This window comes from Corvus kubaryi, unplaced genomic scaffold (genome assembly GCF_017639235.1).
Source record: "Corvus kubaryi isolate FWS band 111438036 unplaced genomic scaffold, C.kubaryi_AGA036_p1.0 37382, whole genome shotgun sequence".
In the NCBI taxonomy this organism is placed as follows: Eukaryota; Metazoa; Chordata; class Aves; order Passeriformes; family Corvidae; genus Corvus; species Corvus kubaryi.
This window is the reverse complement of record NW_024581124.1, coordinates 5,223,336-5,229,254: the sequence shown is the minus strand read 5'-3', so window position 1 is coordinate 5,229,254 and position 5,919 is coordinate 5,223,336. Positions and strand designations below refer to the sequence as shown.

At 41.6% G+C, this 5,919-nt stretch overlaps 1 protein-coding gene across 10 annotated transcripts in view; it reads right to left on the bottom strand.

Annotated features, from left to right (window-relative positions):
• Positions 1–197, bottom strand: part of CLIP1 (CAP-Gly domain containing linker protein 1) — a 61,839-nt gene extending 61,642 nt beyond the window's left edge. For 9 of the 10 annotated variants that reach the window (XM_042035072.1, XM_042035076.1, XM_042035082.1 and 6 more), the window contains exon 1: positions 91–196. The gene's annotated coding sequence lies outside the window, so the exon portion shown is untranslated. Of the gene's footprint in view, positions 1–90 lie in introns of all 10 variants that reach the window. The other variant, XM_042035084.1, reaches the window with a different exon arrangement.
• Between the last annotated feature and the right edge of the window lie 5,722 nt (positions 198–5,919).

Here is a 5,919-nt window from a genome sequence, read left to right as displayed (position 1 = left end):
AACTTTGCAGTCCCCCCGCCCTCAGGCGCCGCCACCGCCCCGCGCGCTCCTCAGGGCGGACCCCCCCCCTCCCCGGATCCGCCGCCTCACCGGCCCCGCCGCCAGCGCAGCTCCCGCCGCCTCCTCCGGCTGCTGCTCCCGCTCCTGTTCCTGCTCCCGCTCCCCCTCTGCAGCGGCGCCGCCCCGGCTCGCAGGAGGCGGAGCGGGGCGGGCACAACGTCTGCGCCCGCCGGGGCGGGGACTGCACCAGCGGCACCGGTGGTGCCCCCGAGCTCCGCGCGCCCCCTCCTCTCCCTTTGTCCGCCCCCCGCTTTGTTCGCCCCGCGGCAGCCGCAGCTCGCGGGAGGGAGCGGCTCTGCCCCGGCTCGGGGTGACCCCGCCGCGCCCGGTGGTCCCGGAGCCGTCGCTGCGGCAGAGCCCGGTTGGGTGGGAGGGGGAGAGGGTGGGCACAGACGGGGAGGTGTGAAGCACATCGCTGTAGTGGGTGAATAACTTCACTGTCTGCTGCTTCGCTCCATTTTCCTTTTGTCCTGGTGCCCAGAAATTTCTCATGCAGAAATTTATCATCCCAAAGTACTGAATATTTTTATTTTCATTGTGTTTCTGAAGCAACACATTGGAAGCTGGCGTTATCCCACTGCTAAAGTTTAAACAGCTGGAGCAGCAGCTCCAACGCCATCATCATCAATTTAATACCGATTTTCAAGACTAAATCAAACAGCTCTGCTTCACTTCTTCCCCTCTTATAAACAGGCAGGAGAGCCCAGCCAGAGCTGGCCCATCACTGCTGAATTCCTCACAAAGCAAACCTCAGTTTGCAGTCTCATAGCTTGTTTGGTTTCTGCATGATGCCATTCGAACAAAAGGGTGATGAGAAAGCAGTTCCATTGCTGGGGACTGATTGCAATTTGTGTTTCATTTTGGCTTCGTTCTTTGGCATTAATCCAGCACGGTAAAGCACAAAATGGTGTGATGCACTCCCCCAAATAATAGGTTTCAACTACATCAGCATTTAGCAATGTTTGTTTGAATTTCACTTCCTAAACGTTAAACACAATCTCTTGCCACGGCCATTAGATGGTGAAACAGATACTCGAATCCACGAACAGCCACCCCTCTTTCTCCCTGCAAAATTTGATAAAAGTTTTGCTGAATAAGGACTTCAGGATTTAAACATTGGGTTGTATTTAGAAGTGCAGAACTGGCAAAGGACTGCTTTTTAAAAAAATTACCCTGCAGCCCCTAGCTGTGGAAATAATCCCTACCACAAAAATTAGAGTAGAAACTGGAGAGTTGTACTAACTTTACAGAATACTTGCCGAAAATGTCTGCTGGTTTAAGAGTACCATGGTGAACCTTTGTGTTTCTTTGTGGAGGTGCAGATTTGAGCTTTCTGTATTGATCTCATGCTAATGTCGAATGGGTTTTTCTCTAAGTGTATCTATCATTCCCCTTCATTAATTTGATGTTTTGTCTCTCAGTTAATTTGCCACCACATAAGTTCATCTCAAATGCTTGCAGTTCAGTGCACAGCATTATAATTGTATAAGCAATACCAGACTGATGCATCTAGGACAGAGTACAGCAACTACAAGTCAGCTTAAAGATGGAAACTAGAAGTTGCAACTTTCTGCTGTTATTTTAGAACTTGTCATAATGTGGAAGCAGTCAGTAACAGTGGAGAAATAATGGATAAAACATGGTTTAAAGGTGTAAGTAGTTTTGCTTCATTACCTTGCAAAGCTACAGTAAAAATGTCCTGTACTAAGGCAAGAACTGAGAATGTCACACAGATCAAGGGAATGTGCCACTGTTTTTTCCAGTAATTTCCTACTGAACAGATTCAGCTTCAAGATCCTATAGTCCTGTAGGAAAAAAGAGAGTTTGTTATCCATCCTTTGACCAGAATTGACTTCATACCATGAAAAAGTAGCCTTGGAGCAACTGTAACTTCAGTTCATCCCAGCTGGAAATGGTTGACAGTCCCTGTGAACCAGTCTGCACCAGTAGGGCACAGCCAATTTGCAGGAATCATTGTAATAAAAGATCCTGGTACTATAAACCACACTCCAATAAAGGATTAGATATGATTGAAAGCCAGAGTATCTTTGATTCCAGTCCTGGTGGCTCTATTTTCTGATCAGCATGATCAGATCAGTCAACAAATAATATATAGGCATTTTCATAACTCCACGGAAGCAGGAATTGCTGGATGCTCCAGGGAAATTCAGGATGCCCACATAACTACTGGCATCCTGGCCACAAGTATAAGGCTCGCTTTAGAATTAAAATTGTTCTCAATAACGTGGGAACACCAGTTGTAGTTGTTTCTCCCCCTTTTCAGATTTGTGAAGGGTCCAAGGTTGTTGAAGCTTTCTAAAGAGCTAAAGTGTTGTCCTTTAAGAACTGAATGTAAGGATCTCCTGACTGAAGAGATCCATTTTTCTATTCAATGGGATGTATTCACCCAAGTATGAAGATTTTGAGTACAAATTTTTTTTCCATCTGAATGATCTCTTCAATATGCACATCTGGCAATTCCTATACAGAACTGATGGTCACATCTGCTACAGAAAAGGCAGCTAATTGCTTTTTTTTTTAATCTCAGAAGTGCTGCTTCAAAAATCCCAGCACTTGCACTACTATTTTCTGTAGTTTCTTTTCTGTAAAGGCTGCAAGAAGTCTTTTCACTGCTAATGTACTTACTGGTTCCCTTCCCCAGGTCAGCCAGACTACCCAGCAGCAATAAAAGAAAAAGCTCTCCAAACCCATGTTATTTGGTGAGCTACACAAGACAAGCTTTCATCCAATTTTACATTATTTGTTCTACTCAACATGGGTAAAACAACAGAGAACTGTATTTAAATAAATTTAAAAAGAATCCTTTCTGCATTCTGGTTTTAACAAGATACTTAAATTAACAATGATGTTCATCTTGATGAGTGCTTCATTTCCCTGATAACTGAGAAACCAGTCTATTAATAAAGATGCAAATCATTCCAGCACTTATGTAAATACCAATAAAAGCTGAATTCTCACCTACGGCGAAGCAAAGCAGAAGGATTTTGTTCCTACTGAGTGATGAATTCTAAAGAAAGGGTAAATAAATGTTTATTCAGTCACGGGTGACAACTAAACACACGTTGTAAAAAACCTTATGTAACATCTCTGCTGCTGTACTTAACTGAAGTCTAGGAAGTGTCCAATTGCCACGCAGTAATTACCACGTTATTAAATCCATCCTGTTTTCAAGCTACTCCAGGAATCACGACCAATTCCTCCCTCTGACTCATCCCCTCCCACCCCCCAAAATGTAGCAATGACTCTGCACTGTATTCTTAGGAACAGCATCAATCTTCAGTGGCATTCACTTCCCAGGGGCAGCACAGCCATGGCACAGAATGAAGGTGCTACGGGGCTCCATGGCAACTACCAAGGCATTTGAAACACTGTAATTATATTGGAGCTTTTTCCTCCTCTTCGTTTTTCCTTTTTTTTTTTTTCCCAGCTATGCTGCCTTACAGAGCTTGCAGTAAAATAATTATTTTTAGCAGCTACCACGTCTTTCAGATATCTTCCAGAATCTCGGCTATTTCTCTTTTCTTGACATTTTGAGTGCTGTGAATTGGGTTATAAAAATTTAAGAGTCAGAAATTCAGATCTTTTTAAGACACAACTTCCCACCTGACTGATACCCAGAATATTTTGCAGAGATTTGATTTTTTAGACATGCATGAGCATTTTAAAATATTTTTGGTGTTCCAAGTGCTGTAAATAAACACGACGACTATGCCACAGGAATCTGTGGGAAAATTTGAGTGATGCCTGCTCATGCTATACCCACCTCATTACAGATTTTATTATTTATCATTCATTATTTATCAATTTTATTATTATATATCATTCATTTTAGTAAAATCTAATCTAGGTTATTATGCCACACCCATCACCATGGGAATGGGATTTAAAAGGACCCAAAATACTTTGCTATTCAGCTTTTCCTCAGGACCTAAGAGTGTGATCTGACTGCAGTTTCAATATACAAAACCCATTTGAGTGGTTACAGCTGACAGATTAAAAACCTCACTAATTACAAGCATCTTCAGTGCAACAGTATGTAGCACTTGATAGAACAGTGAATTATAGATAAATGGCTAAGAGATGCAGATGAATGAATTCCTCATCATGAGAGAAGCAGCAGGGATAACTCCCCATCCCTAATTAACTGTGTGTCTTACAGCAGAGGTAAATACAGGAGGAGTTTTACTTACTGGTTGTTTTCTCAGAGCACTATCCATGATGACTGCCACCTCCAATAGAAGATTTAAAAGAACAGTTTAAAAGATACCTCTGAGTGCCAGAATTTTGTATGGTTATCCTTATTTGAAATTAAATTACTAAAATTAAACCCAGAAATTAAACAGCCCCTGCCTGTTTTTCTGAGATCAAAACATAACAGAAAAGTATTATTTCAAGGAAAAAAAAAAAAGCATTACAGGAACATTTATAAAAGTTTCCTTTGCAATTTGAAAGGCAAAAGAATAACAAATGAAAGTATTTTAGTCACAACTGTTTTGCTTATCTGTTGTGACCAATTAATTAAGTGGAAGGGTGATGGAGGATGGACCATACAGAGCAGTAAAAGGTTCTAAGCACATAAAGGTGATTTTCATCTTGTGTACTCTTCTGCCTTGCTCAAAGAAACCACAAGCACTCCTTTACTTTTGGCTGCATGTCCTACTCAAGCAGCAGCATTTCCTAAGAGCCATTAAAAAACAGATCTTTAAGGTGTGGTGAGAGAACTGCGTGTTTCCAATATGAGCAGCCCAACACACCCAAAAGGTGTGCACCGGGAATCATCACCTCCTGCCCTGCATCCCTTTATCATCCACATGGGAATGACGCAGTACACCAAGGCTCCTGTAAACTGTTATTACTGGCTTTTAATTCCATGGAAGGAGGAAGAGGAAGAAGTACCAGACCTCCATATGCTTCTCAACAGAGCTTTCTTTAAACATGTGCAGAAGGTGGAAACAGCGCATTATTTTGTTGTCCACTCCTGTTATAAAAATATTATTTCTCCTATAAACTAAGAAGAAAAAAGCCATTCCTTTTAGAACATATGATGAACATTTACCTTGACTTGCTTTCCAAAGGCAACCAAATAAACTGAACTGGTAAATGCTGCAAAAAGATCTTTCAGCCTCTCAGAATTCACATATGAATGTGCTTTGGTTTTGCCTTCCTGTAAAGTTTAGGAAGAAAAAAAGAAAGAGAAGTAAATAAAGGTTTAAACTGCAAAAGGCCTGGGGTCCTCGTAGAAATTCAAATGCAGAGTGTGCTAGTATCGTGTATTTTAAAGATCTTTGGGCAATATGCACAAACTGCAAAGCTGAGAATTTTAAAGAATTAAGTTTGCTCTCTAACATTATCTTACCGACATTCCCCCTCACAAGTTTTTTGTTATATATTTGAAAATGCTTTGGTTTACTATGCATTACACTTGGCTGGGGAGACTTTTCCTGCATTTATGGAAGGACAAATGCTTTACCAGCTCCAAGGAATACATTACATCAACCTAGTGCTCCCTCTCTTGGCAACTGAACAATGTACAGTCACTTCAGCCACAGGTCCCTCCCGAGACAAGGAGAAAAAGGTGTTGGAACAATCAATCAGCAGGATTGTAACATTTCTAAGCATTCAGAAGAGGGCAGCTCTTCAGATTATGAAAACTGAATGATATGGCAAGAATTTTAACAGTTTCTTGATTAAGAAAACCTGAAGCCAACAGTTGTGGCCCTTCCTAAAATATTTAACTATATTCATCCTCATTTTGCTCACCTTGTTTTCCCAATTTTCTTCAGCAGCCGATTTTCAAAAACCAGCATTTTGCTGCTTCAGGACTCCAATTAAAAACTC